The sequence below is a fragment of the Manis javanica genome, chromosome 9 (assembly GCF_040802235.1).
Source record: "Manis javanica isolate MJ-LG chromosome 9, MJ_LKY, whole genome shotgun sequence".
Classification (NCBI taxonomy): Eukaryota; Metazoa; Chordata; class Mammalia; order Pholidota; family Manidae; genus Manis; species Manis javanica.
In genome coordinates, this window is record NC_133164.1 from 98,041,380 (window position 1) to 98,060,406 (window position 19,027).

At 38.1% G+C, this 19,027-nt stretch overlaps 1 long non-coding RNA gene across 1 annotated transcript in view; it reads left to right on the top strand.

The window, feature by feature from the left end:
* Positions 1-16,946, top strand: part of LOC140843543 (uncharacterized) — a 62,543-nt gene extending 45,597 nt beyond the window's left edge. Inside the window, exon 3 of the long non-coding RNA XR_012121389.1 lies at positions 16,870-16,946. This is a non-coding gene — a long non-coding RNA (uncharacterized lncRNA). The remainder of the gene's footprint in view (positions 1-16,869) is intronic.
* The last annotated feature ends 2,081 nt before the right edge of the window (positions 16,947-19,027 follow it).

Consider the following 19,027-nt stretch of genomic DNA (forward strand, 5'->3'; position numbering starts at 1 on the left):
TTAATTATTAAGAACACAAGAAACAGCAAGTAAGAATTATCATATTGTCATATAGTAGAAATGAATTAAAAGTATTAAAAAACACTTTAGGGATAAAAAAGAAATATATTACATGCAAAAATAAAATGGAAATATGTGCATCCACTACTCACATAAACTATCAGAAAGTATCTTCACGACAACTGGGCTGAAATTGTCCATGTATTTTACAAATAAGAGAGCAGGGATGACTGACATCAGAGGAACAGGAAGTAACTAGATTAAATGAATTTCGTAAACTCACAATAGTCATGGTCTAATTCATTGAATGTTGGAAGGAAAGCAGCAGGAAGTTACTTTTCTTCACAAACACACCATTGACATTGAAATATGATCAAGAAGTAGAGGGCAAAAGAGGAAATGACCTAGGAGACCAATAGACTGTTAATGAGTGCTGTGTGTGCATTCACTCCGACAGCCTTTTAGCATTCACAGTGACAGCTTTTATTAATGAAGGGGATGCTATTTACTCTGCCAGGTAGAGACAATGTGATGATGTTTCCCATAGGCAGAACATAATTCGTATGTGTTGCAAGGTTAATTGCATTTATATGTTCAATAGTTTGTTATAATTGAAGCATTGGAAATTTTAATCTGGTAAGCAATTTCTTACTTGCTGTTTTTTGCTCTCTTTGATAATTAATAGTTTATTAATATCCTTTATGTAGGTTTGGGATGGCAGTTCCCATTCTTAACAAGGCAGTTCTGGATAATGATGAATGTTGCCACCATCCACTCTTGTTTTTACACTTGTCAGAAGAAAACGGAAATTCCTTTTTCCTTAATGGAGTAAAATCCAATCATGTATCACAAAGGAATAAGCTTAGTCCTTTAGTTTAGAGTGACAATCTGTGGTCTGGTCATCTGTGGTCTGGTCACTTTGTAGAATATAACCAGCTGGTGTTCTTACCTAACTGGATTCTTACCTGTCTGGGCATGTGGGGAAGGCTGGTATTCCATGTCCACTTAGAAACAGATTATGAGAGACCACCCAAGGTAAGAGTCATCAGAGGAGCAGACATTTTGGTCAAAGAAAAAGGAAGAGACAGAATTGGCCGTTCTGGGAGTAGTGTAATGTGTAACTCAGGTTATGTCCAACCGAAAGCCTTTGAAATTCTATTAGGTGGTAGTAGGGACTTAATGCATTAAAAACTTTAAAAAGCAAAAGAAACTTTAAAATATCTGTAAGTTTGTAGGAAGAAGGAATGCTGCCTTTAAACAATGAAAGACTATACCATACAATGGAGAAGAATTTTCTCTACTTGTCAGAACTATCAACTTGTCTTGGATAGAGCATGAAGATAGAATATCTTCCACAGGAAATAATAAACCAGAGAAGATATTACATGCTGGTGCCTTTTCATGGCCATCAGTAGGCACTGGGTTGTGTGAAAGTTGTATGTTCAGTTTATTTTAAATGCTGAAGAACTGTTTTCCAGAGTGGTTGTACCATTTTATGTTCCCAACTCAATGAGTAATTTCACACTGAGTTTTACCACATCCTCACCAGTATTTGGTGACGTTAAGATTATTTATTTTAGTCATTTTGATAGGCATATGGTGATATCTTGTTTTTACATTATTTTTCATTTACTTAATGGTTAATGATGTTGAATATAATATTACATGTTTATTGGCAATCTGTATATCCTCTTCAGGAAATGTCTCTTCATGTCTTTTGCCCATTTCTAAATAGAATTCTTGGTTGGTTGTTTTTCATTGTTGAATTTTGAAAGTTTGTTATATATTCTAGGTAATAGTCCTTTGTTAGACACTTGACTATTTGGTTTGCAAATATTTCTTTCATTTTACATTTTGTTATTTCATCTCAAGGATATTAGGCACAACAAACATTTTATTTTGGTAAAATCCAATTTATCAACTGCTTTCATTTATGGATTGTGTTTCTGGTGTCAAATTTAGAAAACCTTTGCTCACTAGAACAAAAAGGTTTTCTCCTGTTTTTTTTTTCTAAAAATTTTATAGTTTTACATTTTATACTGGTCCATAAATGTTTATGTAGGTGTGAGACCTAATTAGAAAAAGATTTCAGTTTGTTGTTTATAGACACTTAATTCTCTTGAACCATTTGCTGAAAAACAATACTTTCCCTACCTTCGCACTTTTGTCAAAAATCAGTTGGGCATATTTATGTGAATCTATTTTTGGGCTCTGTATTCTGTTTCATTGATCTTTGGTCTACATACGTATTGCCAATACCACATTGTTTGATCATGTATGAGTGTTAAATTTTGTCATATCTGTTTCTACACCAATTGATATGATCATCTGATTTTTCTTCTTTAGTTTATTGATCTGGGAGATTACACTGACTGATTTTCAAATGTTGAACCAGTCTTGCATCCCTGGAATTACCTTTAATTGGTCATGGTGTACTATTTTTTTTATATATTGTCCAATTTTATGTTACAATTTTGATAAAGATTTTTGCCTCTATATTCATGAAGACTATTCTCTAGTTTCCCTTTTTATACCAGATGGTGTAGAACTATACCTCCATAAATGTCCTTTTATTCTCTCACCTTTATAATTAACTTAAATGTTTCTTCTACATACATTTAGAATCACATTAGAAAATGTTACTTCTTCCTTCAACCATAAGATATAATTTAAGAAGCTCAAAATAAGAGCATAATCTATTGCATATTCCCATGTTTTTGCTTACTCTCTATGTTCTTTTTTCCCCTGATTTTCCACATCTACTGGTACTGCCCCAGCTATGCATAGTGGAAGAGCCTTCTTACTGCTCTCCACAGACCTCCCCTGACACCATGAGACATGACCTTTACCACCAGGCAGCAGTAAAATTCCTGCCTCTCCACCAGGCCTTCTTTAACACCTCTTCAAAAGGGAGAGTGACGGATGACACCATTCCAGAAGGGTGGATGTGGGCCACCTTATTACTAATGGGTGGGGGTGATGGGTCACATGGTCTCCACTGACATGTGGTCCGGGCCCTCCAAATGCCTGGTGAAGATGGTCCCTGACTTGTGAGAGCACTCCAATAGGGATTCTGGATATTTTGTAGCAGTCTGGCAAGAATGGAAGTCTCAGCATCTCACTCAGCTTTCACTAGAATTGGGGGTCACAGTTTTTTTGTGGTGTTTGGCTTAAGCAGAGTGGTTATTGTCTAAAAGTTTTCTGTCCTGCTAAGCTGCATCTTTCCTGGTCCTTGCTCTAGACAGAGCATGCCTTTTTAAAGGCATTTTATTTGTGCCTGCTATTGTTTCCCAGTTGCTGGCTTCTTCAGTTCTAGGTCTGACATGTATGTGGTGAAAAGAAAATCCAGGGGGATGATCACCATGTCAACTTCTGTCTACCTTTCAGCGTCTTCTGGTTTTTGGTTTGTATTGAAGGTCCAGGGTGTTTAGTTGTACTTTGCAAGGTAAGTATGGAAAGGCATGGCTACTCCATCTTCTCAGAAGTGTTACTATTTTATCCACTCTCTGATGTGGACTGAGAAAGCAGGAATTAAACAGCAGTCATGTAGTTAATTAATTCTTACCTTCATGTACCTGCCTGTCATTGGAGATCTACTCTGAACCAGTTATGTGGGTGATGCTGGTTATACAGATATTGTATAATACCTCTTTTCAAGAAGTCACATTTTTGTGGGAAAAGTAGAAAAAGTAAAGCAGCAATTAAACATATATAGGAAGCAACTAATCCAATACAAAGCTAGGAGGCAAAGAGGAGATATTTTAAAGATAATTATGGGATAAAGAAAAGTTAGTTAGGTGGACTGATGTAGGGGTGACCAGGGTCAGGAAGTGTCATCTTTCTACTTAAAGATCAAATGCCTGTAATGGCAGAAAGCCATGAAAGAATGTAGTGCAGTTGGCGAGTGCAAATGGTCACTGTGCTGTGTGGGAAAGCTCTAGAACAGTAGCATAGCTAAGGGAAGTTAGAGCTCTCATCAAAAAGGGTCATTCCTATTTTTCATTTATGGGTTTTAAATGACAGCAACAGGGACTGTCTGGAAAACTTAAACCACTGGATCAACTTGATATTTCAGAATAAATAGTATAAAAGTAAATAAGGTATACAAAAATCATGTGCTAATCTAAAAGCACAGACATATATAAGAACAACAAAATATATATCATCTTGTCAAAAGTCTTTCTCTGACCACACTCTGAATTAGTTCTATTAATAGGGATTATACCTGTTTCTTGTTGATTACTGTTGCAACTTGTAACATTCATTTCCTTGCTGACTTATGCACTTACCTATTTGCTGTCATACCATCATTGACTGCTATTGTACATGACATTTAGTAGACACCCAACAAATGTCTATGTGCTGGTATGTAATGAATTGCTGGTAATAATGATCACAGTAATAAAAGATATAGGGTTTCTCTGTTAATTTGTTGAGATTTTGGTCATCATTTTCTTTCTGCTAGCACCTGAAGTTGTTCTTTTCCTTAAGAAAAGTGGTATTAATTTCTCTTTATGTTATGGCATGGGAGATCAATGTTAACTACATAAATTGTGCATAGCTTCCTTGCCTCTTTATTGTACTCAGAGATTCACGAAGGAAATACCAACTTATTATTTTGTCAATCTAAGAACATGTGGTGGTACTTTAAAATAAATTAGTTTTAGTGGGTGCAGAAATAGATTATAAAGTTAGTTGGGAACTACCTGAAGTGACCAAATAAATGGTATAAGCAAATGTGATCTCATTCTTTTATTTTGTCCCTCCCAGTTCTTCCTCACTTCTATATACTTGCCTTTCACTTTTAGTTCTCAGCAAGGAGCAAGTAAAATTTCCATGTCCAGCTATTTTTCTACAACCAACGAATATTCAAGTTTTGAATTGAATGCACCTCTAAACTCTGGATTTCTACTCCTAAAGGAGTCTCACGTGGCTGACGGCCAGAACCAGACATCCTAGAGGTGAAGGAGGTTCCCAGTATCTGAAAGGAACAAATCAGCCCCTGAGAACCGACACATTACCCCTTGAGAACATTCAGGATTGAGCTAGTGTTTGTAACATCACAACTTCTTTACAAGTTGTTACTCAAAAAATAGCTTTTAAAATGTCACCATTCTTCAAAAGAAATAGCTTATTAAATCTGCAGGTTTTAAGATTTATCTTGCATATTTCTCTGGAGCTTATTAAAATTCAGATCCCAATCTCCACTTCCAGAAATTCTGTAGGCTGGAGATTTTGTTGGCCCAATACTTAGAATTTTGCTTGTAAAATAATCCACTTAGTGATGAAATGGCCCAGTGTTCTATTGGAGAAACAATATAAGACTCATTGAAATTGTTTAAAGTGTTCAAACCAAGATTTGGGATGATCAGACATGGCAGATAAGTTTCAAAATGGAAGATGTAACTAAGGACTTGAGGGACAATAAAAAATGTTAAATAGTTATTAATCAACAAAGACACTTTTTTGAAGAAAGGTAGCATTGTTGCTAATTACAATCCAGTGGGATGTTTTGGCTTTAATGGCCATCTTAATTTTTAAAAAGCTCAAATACGATTTTGTCATAAATATTCATTAAAATGAAGTGTTATTAATGCATATTTGATATGTTCAAGAAACTAAAGATACGTAAGCTTAAAAATGACAACAATCAGTTTCACAAAAAAACCTTCTGAGGAAATTTAGTCAGCACTTCCAAACCTCTTGTATTTTCCAAGTCACTCTTGGAAATGAATAAAATCACATTTTGACAGGTAGGATCACTGTTAATTTTGTTTTTCTGAGACTGGAATATTTTAGCATATTCAGAAAACCTTATAAAAACTCTACAAAAATCCAAAGAAGTTAAACTTTTGGGTACATTTTCCAGAAATATCAGACCAGGCCCCTCCAGAGTGATCATTATATAGAGACTATAAAGGAGACTACTTATGTTTGACTACATTTATCTGTATGTATAAAAATAAAGTAGAATTAAGTTTTTTTCCTGAGATCCGAATTTGTATTTTTGGTGACTGGTTTTAAATTGCTTCTTCTGAGAAGACAAATTCAAAAAAGAAATGAGCTCTGAACTTCAGCAAGAAATCATCAGGAAAAGTATTAGTATTCAGTTTAATAGGGGAACACACCAAGGATCTCCAGGAGGCTTCAGGCTTTAGTCCTTTATTAAGTATATATTTATTGAGTACCTACTATGTGGAATATAATATATTATTTATTAGGCAACATTGGAGATACCCACACCATGAACTTCAGGGAAACGCAGTTCAACAAAGAGAAATACAGAAGTTTCTCTCTACAGTTGGAAAAGATAATAGTCGTGAAAGTTACAAGCAAGTGCTATGACCATCAAAGAGAGAGGCAGATGAGTACCAATGAGGGGCACCTTGGGGAAGTTTCTACCAAAACACTGGCAATTTTATTTCAGAACTTTTGATCATGGTTAGTATAGGGAGAATATGGACAACTTCACAGGAACAAAGGCTGCATTTTTCAAGTACCTCCTCTGGGCCGGCTTGTGCAAAGCACTTTGCCTATGTGCGCACACAGGTGCGGGTGAGGGGATGCTTAGGGATATGTGGAGAAAGATAAACAATTAAGTTTAGCTGGAGTACACAGCTAATGAAAGAGATTTAGAGTAAATTAAATTTGAAAGCATTTTAGGGATAATTTGTAGAGTCCTTTGAAGTCTAGATTAGAAATCCATTCTTCATGAAGTTTGATATGACAGCAACGTGTAGAACTGATTGAAAAGGAGAAAAAACTGGGTAGGGAGGGGAGTGGCCAATGCGGAGGCTGTAATTCTTATCCTCAACCGAGAGTTGGTAGGGCCATGGGAAAGGAGAAATGGAAGCACGTGTGAGGCAGGATAGGTGCATGTGGAAACTAAAAAGAATTGTGTCATAACAAAAATACATTACCATTTTCACAAACATGCCATTACTGACCCTAATTAGGAAGAGGAGCTAAGGAGAATTTTAAAAGACATCTACAGAATATCCTGTCAATTCAGAGTTAATTAACAGCTATTTGACATATTTTAGAGAAAACTTGACTAATATATTAATCAACGTAGGGTCACTAAACTAACACATTAATAGGCACTTAGTATGTGCCTGTTTTAATAATATGGACATAGATCCCATAAGTAGAAAGAAAACTTCTGCTGTTCTTAACTTTCTGGAAGAAATTTACACTTTGTACCATCCAAAACAAAACTACTCAAAAGTTTCAACTAATAATTTCAATAAAGGTAACAATTCAATATGTCATTATGCTCAATAATCTTCATAATCAGGATGTTTTTAATCACTGACTTTCCTTTAAAAGGTTACAAGTGCAACATGCTTTCACTGAATTATATTTGTCAAATATAGACAGAAAAAATAAAGTGGATTAAAAAATAATTCTGTTCCTCAGAAAAATGAACAAAACAACCACAACAAAAGCATTGTTAACATTTCCTGGGCATCTTTCTGGCTTTTTCCTATACATATGAATCCAGTTTAGTTCTTTGTCCACTATGACTTGCAGATCTCCCTCTTATCAGAGTTACCCAAAGACTTCCCCTTCTTTATATATTATGTCAGTTCTTGACATAAATATATTTGTACATTCATACTTATTAAGTTTCTGCATCTTGACAAATAAAAAAGGAAGGGTTTAAATATTTAAAAAAAGATCTTCTAGACCCAAGACATATTGAATGGAATGCTGTGGTATACATCTCATCAGTTATTTAACATGCAGAATACATGGGTAATCCTATTGTATAATTTGCTACTTTAAGTATCTAAAATATTAAGTATTTACAAGAAAAAAATTAGATCTTTGTCCAAATTTCCTGTGTTAATAATGTGTTCTTCAACAGTGCTGTTTTAGTTTTTACAGAATAATTTTTTGTTATAAACTGAGATTTACAAATTATTATCTAGCAAATGTGAATTTTATCTTACTATTGGGGGGATACATTTAAATTTATCCTACCTTGTCTGTAAAACCAAATAATAAGGGGAAAGAGTTTCTTTGTCAAAAAGAAGATTAAAAGGAATAAGTGGGAAATAATCTATTTCAGGAAAAGTATATGTATTTCTGTGCAGATGCATGGTGTAATTTTTTAGTATTTGCAGAGAGGAAATTCCGAAGACAAAAGGAAATAAACAATAATATATTCTGTCAGGAGTAGACTGTGAAAGTATACAGTCATTATAATTTTGCCCTAAGTTGACATATCCATAAATAAATAATGAGAAGTTTCAAGGGCTTGATATGCTAACTTGAACTCAGTCTCCAGAGTCATGCAAGTGACAGGACATAAGATTTAAACCAAGAGAAATGGTGTCCCCAAAGGAACATGCTAATTAAAGGTGAGGCTGAAAAACACAGTTATATTTATTTAAAACAAGCACAAAGAAAACAGATTAGCTCCCTATTCTTTTCTTTGAGAATGATTTTTTAACGACTGTTTGTATGTGTGTGTGTGCATGCACGCTGTTATTCACATGGTTTTGCCTAGAGTTGAAGTCCTACTATTATCATCCCTGAGACGGTGATCTAGGAATACATCTCAGCTCCTGATCTTGGAATGCTACCCGTGCTCAGTGCTTAGGAAAGACAATGAAAAACTTCTTTAGTGCTGAACTTGCAAATCTAAATGTAAAAATAAAAGAAAGAAAAGGAAAAACAAAAAACTGATTGCTATGATTTTTTAAATGGGAGAGGATAAAACACTAGTATTTTAAACTATCTTGAATTGAAAATAGTAGAAAACATAATTTTGTTTACTAAGGTCTTGTTTCACTCCCTGCGGTGGCGTGGCCTGAATCAGTGTCTTCCAAAGCAGTTGGCAGCCTTATAGATTCTCGACCACTGCCACTCGGGAGAAGGGTGGGTGGAAAGAGGGGTTACATTGGAATGAACTTATTCCACTCTTGGAAGGTGAACAGCCATGGATGAACAAATAAACACCAAAGCCCAGCACGTCCATGGACAGCATCGTGCTCTCCATATGTAAAAAGTGACATGATACCATATAAGTGGCAAGTTTCCTCATAATTTTACCATCTGCACTAAATATGACTCATACTTCATACATCAGTGGTTCTCAAAATGTGGTCCCTGAACCAACAGGATCAATATAACCTGTTATTCTCCAAAACCCCTGAAACAGCCAAGTGGTGAAGTCCAATACTGTATGTTTTATCCCCAGCTGACTGTTGCATGCTCAAGTTTGAGAACCACTGCCATGCATAATCAATTTACCCTCTCTCTGCAGCATTAACAAGGTCTGTAATAGGTCATCACTTAAGAGAAATTTTCAATTTGTAGAACACTGGGGTAGAAATAACCAAACCCAGAACACCTTAACACTATGACAATTTGCAAAGACTGTATCTCAAAACAATTCAAAGGGACTAGGGAAAAATATTTACTTACCCTGTCCCAGATTAGAGGAACTACTTGTCTCAGACATCCGAAATGGCAGATGATGGCAGTTATTAACAAGCACTGGCTCTGAGGTAGGCTAACCTTGTTTGGAAAGATCATGTTCAGGCCACTTGATCAGCAGGGTTCCCTGGCCTGTCATAGACTTGTGCTCCATGCCCTGCTGTGAGCCACCCTTCTGCTGTTCCTGTGATCAGAGGGATGCTGCTGCAGAGATAAAGGAACTTCCCTGTGGAGGGGTGAAGCTTTCCAAGTCGGTCCCTGTAGGAAGTGTGCTTGTGCGATCGGCACGTCATCTGGCTGTTGGGAAGCTTTGCCAGACATCATGCCAAACGAAGACTCTAGAGTGTTTTCTCTCTTCTTTAAGCCACACTGTTAGGAGGCTCTTCCTCCTGGTGGGATCCTGGTTTCAGAGCTCTCGCAGCAGTGATAGCCTATGGGTTCCTCAAACCCTAGAAACTTCCTGTTTAAAGGACAAGAAATGTATAACAAACACTTTTTAACTTTGGAAAATCTTATGCTCTCCTTTCATCATGTCCATTGGTGGTGGACTACTGCAGTTCTCAAACCTCCAATTCAGAATTCCCTGTTTTATTGTTTCACCTAGGAATTGTTACTTATGGTAAGGCATTAGCTTGGAGCCAAACACTGACATATAAATATGCCAATTTTATTACTACAAAAAAATTGCCATAAAATTTTCACTCTTACCTATTCCTATATTAGGAACGCTCAGAATTTTCCTAAGGAACTTGAACTAACATAACCCCTCTTCTTTTGCTTGATCAGCCAAGGAACAATGGAAGAATGAAAAGAAAGTCACATTAGTGTTGAAGGTTAGATGGTAAGCATTGATTCAAAGGTAATGTCTCACATTCTTGTCTGATTTATCCCCACAATTATGCTTTACCATGAGCCACCTGATAAATTAGTGCCAAATGAAATTGAACTTCAGCCATTTAATACATCCAGGATATCACCCATTTTTGCTCTTGGGCAATAGTGCATTGTCTATTAAAAAAAGTCACTGATGCTTATGTAGCACAGGTACAGGGAAATAGTTTCCAAACATTTCTTTATGAAGGCATAGCTGCTCCTTCTAGGACAGATGAGAAAAAGTCACCAAGTTGCCAGTTTAAGCCGTTTATTACCACTGCATGTATTTACTTCAGCCACATGTGAATTTCTCATTGACTTAATCATGCAATCCATAAATTTATATTAAGTGCCAATTACCTCAAGGAGCTGGATTAAGTATTAAGAGAGATGCATACAGCAAAATAAAATACTTTCATATTTTTTCTCACCCACCAGATGCCTTTATTTCCTTAAAAATTCATACATTTTTGATGGTAGATTTCACTCTTATTTTTATATGTCAGCTGCTTGTTCCTGGAGATAAGTCTCTAGGTTTACTGAACTTAGCATTTATTTAAAGAAATATTTTATGATATTGCTCACTTGGCCTGGCTACCCCATTCTTTCACACTGTACAGTCTAACCAGCTAGAGAGAAGTTACATAGTATATAACCACGTAGTGCAAATAAATGCCCACATTGTGAACTAACTTTATTTCCATGTGTTTCCATATCATTCTCACACTTTATTTTCAGCAAATTCTAAGAAGACTACAAAGATAAGTAAGATTTGCTGTTCAGGAGACTGAAGTTTGAATGAAGTTATGGATAAGTAATTTGAATAGAACCATACTAGTAAATTAAATCAAAGAGTATTGGTTCTTACTCACTTTTGGGTCATAGAAATTTTGAGATCTGATGAAACATGGCAACTGGAGAATGCATATGCACACAGAATTGTGAATATAATTTAACATTCCACCAATGAATTATCAGATCCCATTCATCATCCTGCATACGAAGAACCAGAGAAGTGCTAAAGGAGCATGATAAACAGACACTAATTCCATCAGGGAGACTATGCAATGTTCTTCTGATGAAATAGATTTAATACGATCTTGAGAAAATGTTAGGATTTTCTCAGGCAGATATTGGGAGTGACATCATACTTGGGAATATGTTCAGAGAAAGATGACTGGATCTCCATAAGCCATAAGGTACAAAGGGGTTTATTATGGGATAAAATGATGCAAACTTCACATAGAAGTCATATTTGACAGGAGTTTGAATACCAGGTGTTGAATGCCAGGCATTAGCATGATTCTCTGTGTAGAAGGAGCCACAGAAGGCATTTTATCAGGGACTATCTAAGCAAATCTGTATCAGAGGGAACTACCTGGGGAAGCAAAGTAGAAGGTCAGAGTGTGGAAAGGGAGCAGGTGATTAAATAGGAAGTTACTGCAATAGTCAGAGTGAGCTTCCTGTGGTTAATAATTAGGAAGTAATAATGCAGCTCTGAGGAGGGTGCTGACGGGGATGGCATTACTTACTACTCTATCTGTTGGAGAACATTTCTGCAGTACCAACAAGCAAAGGCCATTGCAATAAAAGAGAGCAAATCAGAATAAAATGTTCTTATCTGGCTTTCTTGGAAATATGAATACTCTTGTGCATGACAGCTATATAGTTGCAGTGCATTATTATATTGACCTTCATATAGAGAGATATTAAAATGTGAATGGGTAATTACTTTAGGTGGTAAATTCTAATATGTGAGCATTAAGTCTAAAGTCTCTCAACTGAAAGAATAAGCAAGAAAACATCATAAAGGACAGTCTTAAAAGATGGACTTGTATTTTAATTATGTTTTCCTTACTGGATGTCGTTGGGTCAAAAGTTCAACTTGATTTTCCAGAGAAAAAATAAGAATCATTCCTAAAGAGTGAGTCCAGAACCACTCTCTTTCCTCTTCATACTCACTTTGGTGAATCCAATTCAGTTCAATTAAGAAAATTGTTATTGAATTCTAAAATATGCAAGCATTATATGTTTCTTGGGATTGGGGCTGGGAGAAGACTGAAAGAGTGAATTGCAGTTCCAGCGTAAAAATATAGTAGGGAAAAAATATTGGTAAAGATAAAAATGTTCATGATGAGATGAGAAAAGATTTAAAGGCAGTAGTTCTCAACTTTGCCTGAATACTGGAATCACCTGGTAGCTTTAAGAAATACTCTCCCTCCAGAGATACTGACTTTATTAGCATGAGTTGTAGGCAGGATGTCAAGATTTTCTAAATCTCACAAAGTATTTTAAATTATGAAATAGTTGATATTTGAGGTAAACCTTATGAATGGATACAATCTTGACAGGCAAAGGTAATGGTGAAGAAAGGAAGACATTTGCAATGGAATGAAGGCAAGAATGCTTTATTGAGCAAGAAAATGAGAGGTAAAATGAAAAATCTGAGGCAGGGCCATATTCTGGGGTGCCTCATAGAACAGATAATGCACAAGTAGGAAGAATACCTAGTTAAACCCAGGATGCCTATGTTCAAGTCCTGAATGTGCCCCTTACTGGTTCTGTGAACTTAGATCTTCATAAATCCATGTGGTGGCAAATGCTACCTAAATCCTGAGTACTTGTTTTCTCACTTGTAAAATGGACATAATAGCTATTTCTCAAGGTACATTGAGTCCTCAGGCTCTGCTATGGGCTGAATTGTGTCCCCAAAAACTTCATATGCTGGAGTTCTAACCCTAAGTACCTCAGAATGTGACTGTATTTGGAGATAGTGTCTTAACAAAGGTAATATAGTTAAAATGAGATAATTAAGGTAGACCTTACCCGGTATGACCAGTGTCCATATAAGAGGAGCAAATTCAGACATAGAGAGGTACAAAGGGAAGACAATGTGAAGACACAGGGTGCAGATGGCTATCTTTAAGCCAAGAATAGGCATGCAACAGATCCTTCCCTCATGGCCTTCAGAAGGAACCAACTTTGCCCTTGATCTCAGTTAGACCTCCAGTTCAAAACTGCAAAAAAATAAATGTTAGTTAAGCTGCCCCATTTGTTGCACTTTGTTACAACAGCCCTGATTCAAATGCCAAGCTGAGGAGTTTGTATTAAATTTGTAAGCAGATTCATTGAAAGATTTCATGCAGAAATGTGAAATTGTCAAGCCATGCTCCTTGATTCACACATCAGCTCTATTCCCCTATTCTGAGTAGTCAAAGTACTCAGGACTACAGAGCTTCTAAAATTCATTTATCTCCTTTCTCTTCACTGTAAAATCCAATGTAGCTACTTGAGATCACTGTTAGGTTAGTGGGATTTCTTTTTTATTTCTTAAACTTATACTGTTAATTTTTTTTCTTTATTATTTAAAAACTACATGCTGTACAACACCCAAGTGTGGAGGGCTAGAATTTCCAGCATTTCCATGTTCCTTCAGGAAGGCGAAGCTGACTTTCAGCCCATGTGGTGGCAAATGCTACACAAACTATTCCTTATGAAGCTAATTCTTGAAGCATTGTGGAGAACATGCAGAAGAGAACTCCAGCAAAATTCTTGCAATTGGTATTTCCTATGATTCTCTTTAGGACATGATTTATAAAACAAATTTCTTCAATATCAGTATGTCAATTAAAAATGTGTAGGTAGATGAAAATCCATGAGCTTTGGAAATGAACTTCATCTGCCAATATAATAACTGAGGGAACAATATGTGTTCTCCATGACAGCAGACCTCTTTATCACATAAAAATCTAGTAAATGAGGATAGTATATGTGGGTAAAATTGCAATATTTCCAGAATCTTTCACCTGGTCTTAGTGCATCTCAAAATTAGTAGGTGTTTCCAGGGGTGGAGAGAAGTAGCCCATCTCCATATCAATAGGTAATTACGAAGGGGAGTGAGGGCACATCTGGACCCACGAGGTTGGATGGGGTCCCTTTTTGCAGCTGGGCTGCAAGGGTGAGCAGAAGAAGTGGACAACTGCTTGTAAGAAGTAAATGGATTTCTCCCACTTTATTTCCCCTTTGATTGATTTCAGCTTCAAAGATAATTTGCGCTGGGCTGTGAACTTATTTTCCTCCCAAAGTTACATCTGGCAGTAGTTGGCAGGACCTCTGAACCCGAAATCTGTCTTTATGGGTGCAACCCTTGGGTGGGCTGTACTTAGAGATGGTCGGGAAATACCCGGAACCCACCCCTGTGGATGGTGGGGAGGCCCCAGTGGCTGCAGTGGTGAAGGGTGCAGCTTCACCCAGGAGCCCCTATCTGTGGGGTTTCCTCTTGGGGAGCCCCTAGTTGGGAATTGGTCTAGTGTAAAGCACCTTCTAGATGGGTGGGGCCTTCCCTAGAATTGAGGAAGGGTGGAGTCACCAGAAGCTGTGGAATTAGTCCACTGTGTGATAGAAGACTGCTTAGAGGCACTGAGTGGCTGTGTAACAGCCTGGATTGTGGGATGTCTGTTTCTCAAGATAGTGTAAAGGTTATTGAGGAGAGACAGAGACTTCAGAAGGAGAGAGACATACTTCAGTCTCACTTGGAGGAGCTGGGTGATGATCTATAGAATACCCTTAAGAAAGAGAGAGAGTTATTGAGAAGACAGGTGGTGCTCCTGGAAGATATGTTAGAAGTGAGGGAGGAGACATCAGTAGAATCTGCATTGCAGGAGGCCTGGGGGAGGAGGAAGAAAGAGCAGCTCCTTCAGCCCAGGAGATGGTAGAGGAGATGTTAGGAGAGGATGAGGGAATGAGGCTGAGGGCCGATTTCTTGCCAAGGCCACCCCCCAGCCACAGCACCAGCATCTCCTGTATTAAAGGCCCCAAACTTTAATAAAAATAAAAACACAACAACTGCAGGCTCCTCAGGGGTAGTAGCCACCCCTTCCCCAGGCTGTGGAGCACTCCACGCTCCTCCCCTATATGCTGGATGAGCTGGAGGGCATGAGTGTCTGGTTTCGGCAGGAGCTATCAGAACCTCTGCTTACATGGCTTTTGCATCTCTGGGATATGGGGTGGAAAATATTGTTATGCTGGGTTTTGAAATGGGTAGACTGTCTTCCATGATGACTCACCCTTCCCTCTGGCAGTGGTTGCAAAGTGCCCATCACACCTCAGGGAATCGGGTGCTTCTGGATTGGCTGACAGCAGCCATCAGGGCAGTTTGGCCTAATCAGGGTAATTTACCATACTTACCCACTAGCTGGAAAATGTATACAGTGCTACAGAAAGTGATATGGTAGTTGGGCATGAAAAATATCATCTATAATACGGACACCCAGAGCCCCAATGAGGAGTTGTTCACCATAGGAATGAGAAATCTGGTGCTCCATACAGCTCCTACAACTTCTTTGGGTCCCTAGTGGCTATTCTTGCTCCCCACATAGGGCAACACATAAGTGAGGCTACTCGTACTTTAGCAGATCTAGGGAAAGTTGGAAGAATAAAAGCACAGAAGGAAGTATGGACTGAAAGGAGAGGCACAAAGGGCCCTGGAAAGTCTTGATGACCCAGATATGGGTTGATTTGATAAAGGCTGAGGTAGTGAAAGAAAACTTAATGGGCAGCACAATAGGATTTTGTTAGAACTGTGGCACCAATTAAAGCCAGAGCAGCAGTTCCAGCCACTAAGGTCCAGGACATGGAAGCCAGAGGCAAAGCCCCATGTCTGTTCTATTTCTCTACAAGACTTACTGGAGGACAGTACTCAGGCTCAGCCTGGGCCCTCACCCCCACAGGGGGATGATTGGGCATCATGGTTTGACTGAGGTGGGGTCAAGTTCCCCACCTTGGGGGATATGGTGGGGACTGGAGACCACATGTAGAATTAGCAATTCATTGGCGCCCCCATGAATGTACAACATGTCTTGGCACTGGTGAACACAAGAATGAATGTTCTATGATTTATGGCAACCCTGAGTGTTTTCCTGGGAAACCTGCTGTGATAGATGGCTATGGGGGTAAGGCAATTAGAGTGAAGAAAGCTCAAATTCCCTTGGCAATAGGGCATTTAACATCAAAGTAGTATACTTTCTCCCATCCCTGAATATATTTTGGGGATATATATTCTGAAGTGGTTACAGACCACTGCAGATAAGTTCAGACTGAGGGTACATGTGGTAAATGCAGTTCTGAGGGGACATACTAAGCACCCATCTATAACTCTGCCTGTACCTCAGCAGGTGACAAATAGTAAGCATTATAAATTGCCTGGGGTAAACACGCAAATTAGAGAAACTACAGAAGTTGGAGAAGGTGGGCATCATAAAGCCCTTCATAGTTCTTTTAACTCCCTGGTATAGCCAGTGTAAAAGCCAGATGGCTCCTAGCATATGACAGTAGATACAGGGAATTGAATAAAGTCGCGTCCCCTCTGCATGCTGCTGTCCCCTCTATATAACAGCCCTTATGAACACCCTCAGCCATGAGCTAGGGATGTATCATTATGTTATGGACTTTGCTATTGCTTTCTTCTCTATTGACATAGCACAGAAAAGTCAGGAACAGTTTGCCTTCACATGGGAAGGCCAGCAGTGGACATCCACCATCCTTCCACAGGTATACTTCCACAGTCCCATCATTTGTCATGGACTTTTGGCCCAGGACTTGGCCACATGGAAGAAACCACAAATGGTGAGTCTGTATCACTACATTGGTGATATTATGCTCATGTCTGATTCTCTTGAAGATTTACAAGGGACAGTTCCTAGACTGCTACATCTACAGGAGAAAGGATGGGCTGTGAACAGCGCCAAAGTTCAGGGACATGGTTTGTCTGTGAAATTCTTGGGGGTTGTCTAGTCAGGTAAAACTAAAGTTATTCCTGAAGCAATCATAGACAAGGTGCAGGCTTTCCCCACCCCTATTACTGTGGCAATCTTACAAGGGTTTTGGGTCTTTCGGGCTACTGGAAAGTGTTTATCCTACACTTGGCACAAATTCTGAAGCCCTTACACCAGTTGTTATGAAGGGTCATCAGGTGGGACTGGGATGAAACATGTATTTAAGCAAGCAATCAAGGCCATACAGGTCTTGAATGTAATGGATTCATCAAGGCCCTGTGAGCTAGATGTTCATGTAACCAAAGATGGTTATGGATGGAGCCTTTGGAAGCAGCTTGAACAATGGACAAGACAACCTATTGGATTCTGGCCACAACTGTAGAAAGGAGAAGAAGTTCAGTACACCTTAACAGAGAAGCAACTGGCTGCTGGGTAACTCACCTTGCTGGATAACTCACCTTGCTGGATACAGAGCCTGTCACCGGAACACCTCTATCATATGACATCTATATCAGTTCTGATCTATTCTATTCTATCTTTGTGTTCTGTTCTATTTCATCCTTTTCCATTACTTTTTAATGAAAAAGCAAAAAACTGAGTTAAAATTCACAAAATTGAATTCATGTCCTCCAATGGGCCATGAGTCACAAATGAGTCACTCAGCCTCAATATAATGGGTCACTGACACTATAGTTTGAAAACTATTGCTCTAAAGTATCTCAATATGCCTTTTGGGAGGAAATATCCATACCTCAAGAAGCCTTGTTCTTTACCTTAGAAATGTCTATTAAACAGACAGAAGCTAGAATCATGATATTTCTTTCCCCCATTAAAATAATATCATAGTTGTAAATGTTAATAAAAATGGAGCACTTCTGGACTTTGAATATTGCCAGAGGGCTTTTAGAGATGAATCTGATGTTCATATGAAAGAGATGCTACTATTTAACTACTTCACCTGGCAGTAATGAGAGGATTTTGAATAAACCTAAATATGTGAAAAAAAATCATCTGGTTGTCTTGAAAAACACGGCTGTTTCCTCTAAAATGAGATTTTTCTGCATCTGACTGGAGTAAAACGCAGGGTTGATGGAAGAATATTAATATTCCATATGCCGCACTTATGAAGAGCCTCGAGCACTTTGCTCAGATTTTTAAGTGAGGAAATTTCCTTTGAAATACAAATCAATCATTTTATAAAAAGATTCCATATTGCCACCTTAGAAATATCAGAGTTAGGTCCTACATTCTCTTGCAAGTTATTTAAATTTTAGGCTGATGTAGATCGTGCCTGTATCTCCCTTTGCCTGGGGTATCTACAGCGAGGTAGTCCCAGCCACCTTGCTCTCACAGATTCCTAAAATGCACCGACAGCATAAAATGTTGATTGACATAGCCTAATCAAAATGGTGTCATTTACTTTAAACATGAAATTTCATCTTTGGGTCAATAGTGGAGGTTTTATGTGTTTTATCTTCTGAACTAAACACATTGAGTTAGAGCAAAGTATCTCTCTCTACTCATTTATCCACAAACCTCGGGGCATGGTTAATGGAAACTCACCATGTGTACCACTTGTAGATTAGCATTTTGCAAGTAATTCAAAATGTTAGAATATAGCTATAATGAGTACCTTTCATACCAGGGTGGTTAGTGGTCCCCCAAAAAAGGGAAAAAAGGAAAAAAGACAGTAATTTACACCATTCCCTTCCTCTCCCCTGAGGTAATTCATGTTTCCTGTTCTGGAAAGGTAAAAGCCTTATTTCAAATGATGTAGTTCTGCTGCTCATTCCTGCCTGATCATCCTGTCCCCAGGTGAAGTGATGACCTAACTGTCCTCCCCGGGAACATCTGATGCTGCCTAGCACTGTCCACCACTGCCCTGTCAGGCAGACTTCAGGGTGCTACCTCACGTTTGTGTGTGTGTTTATAAT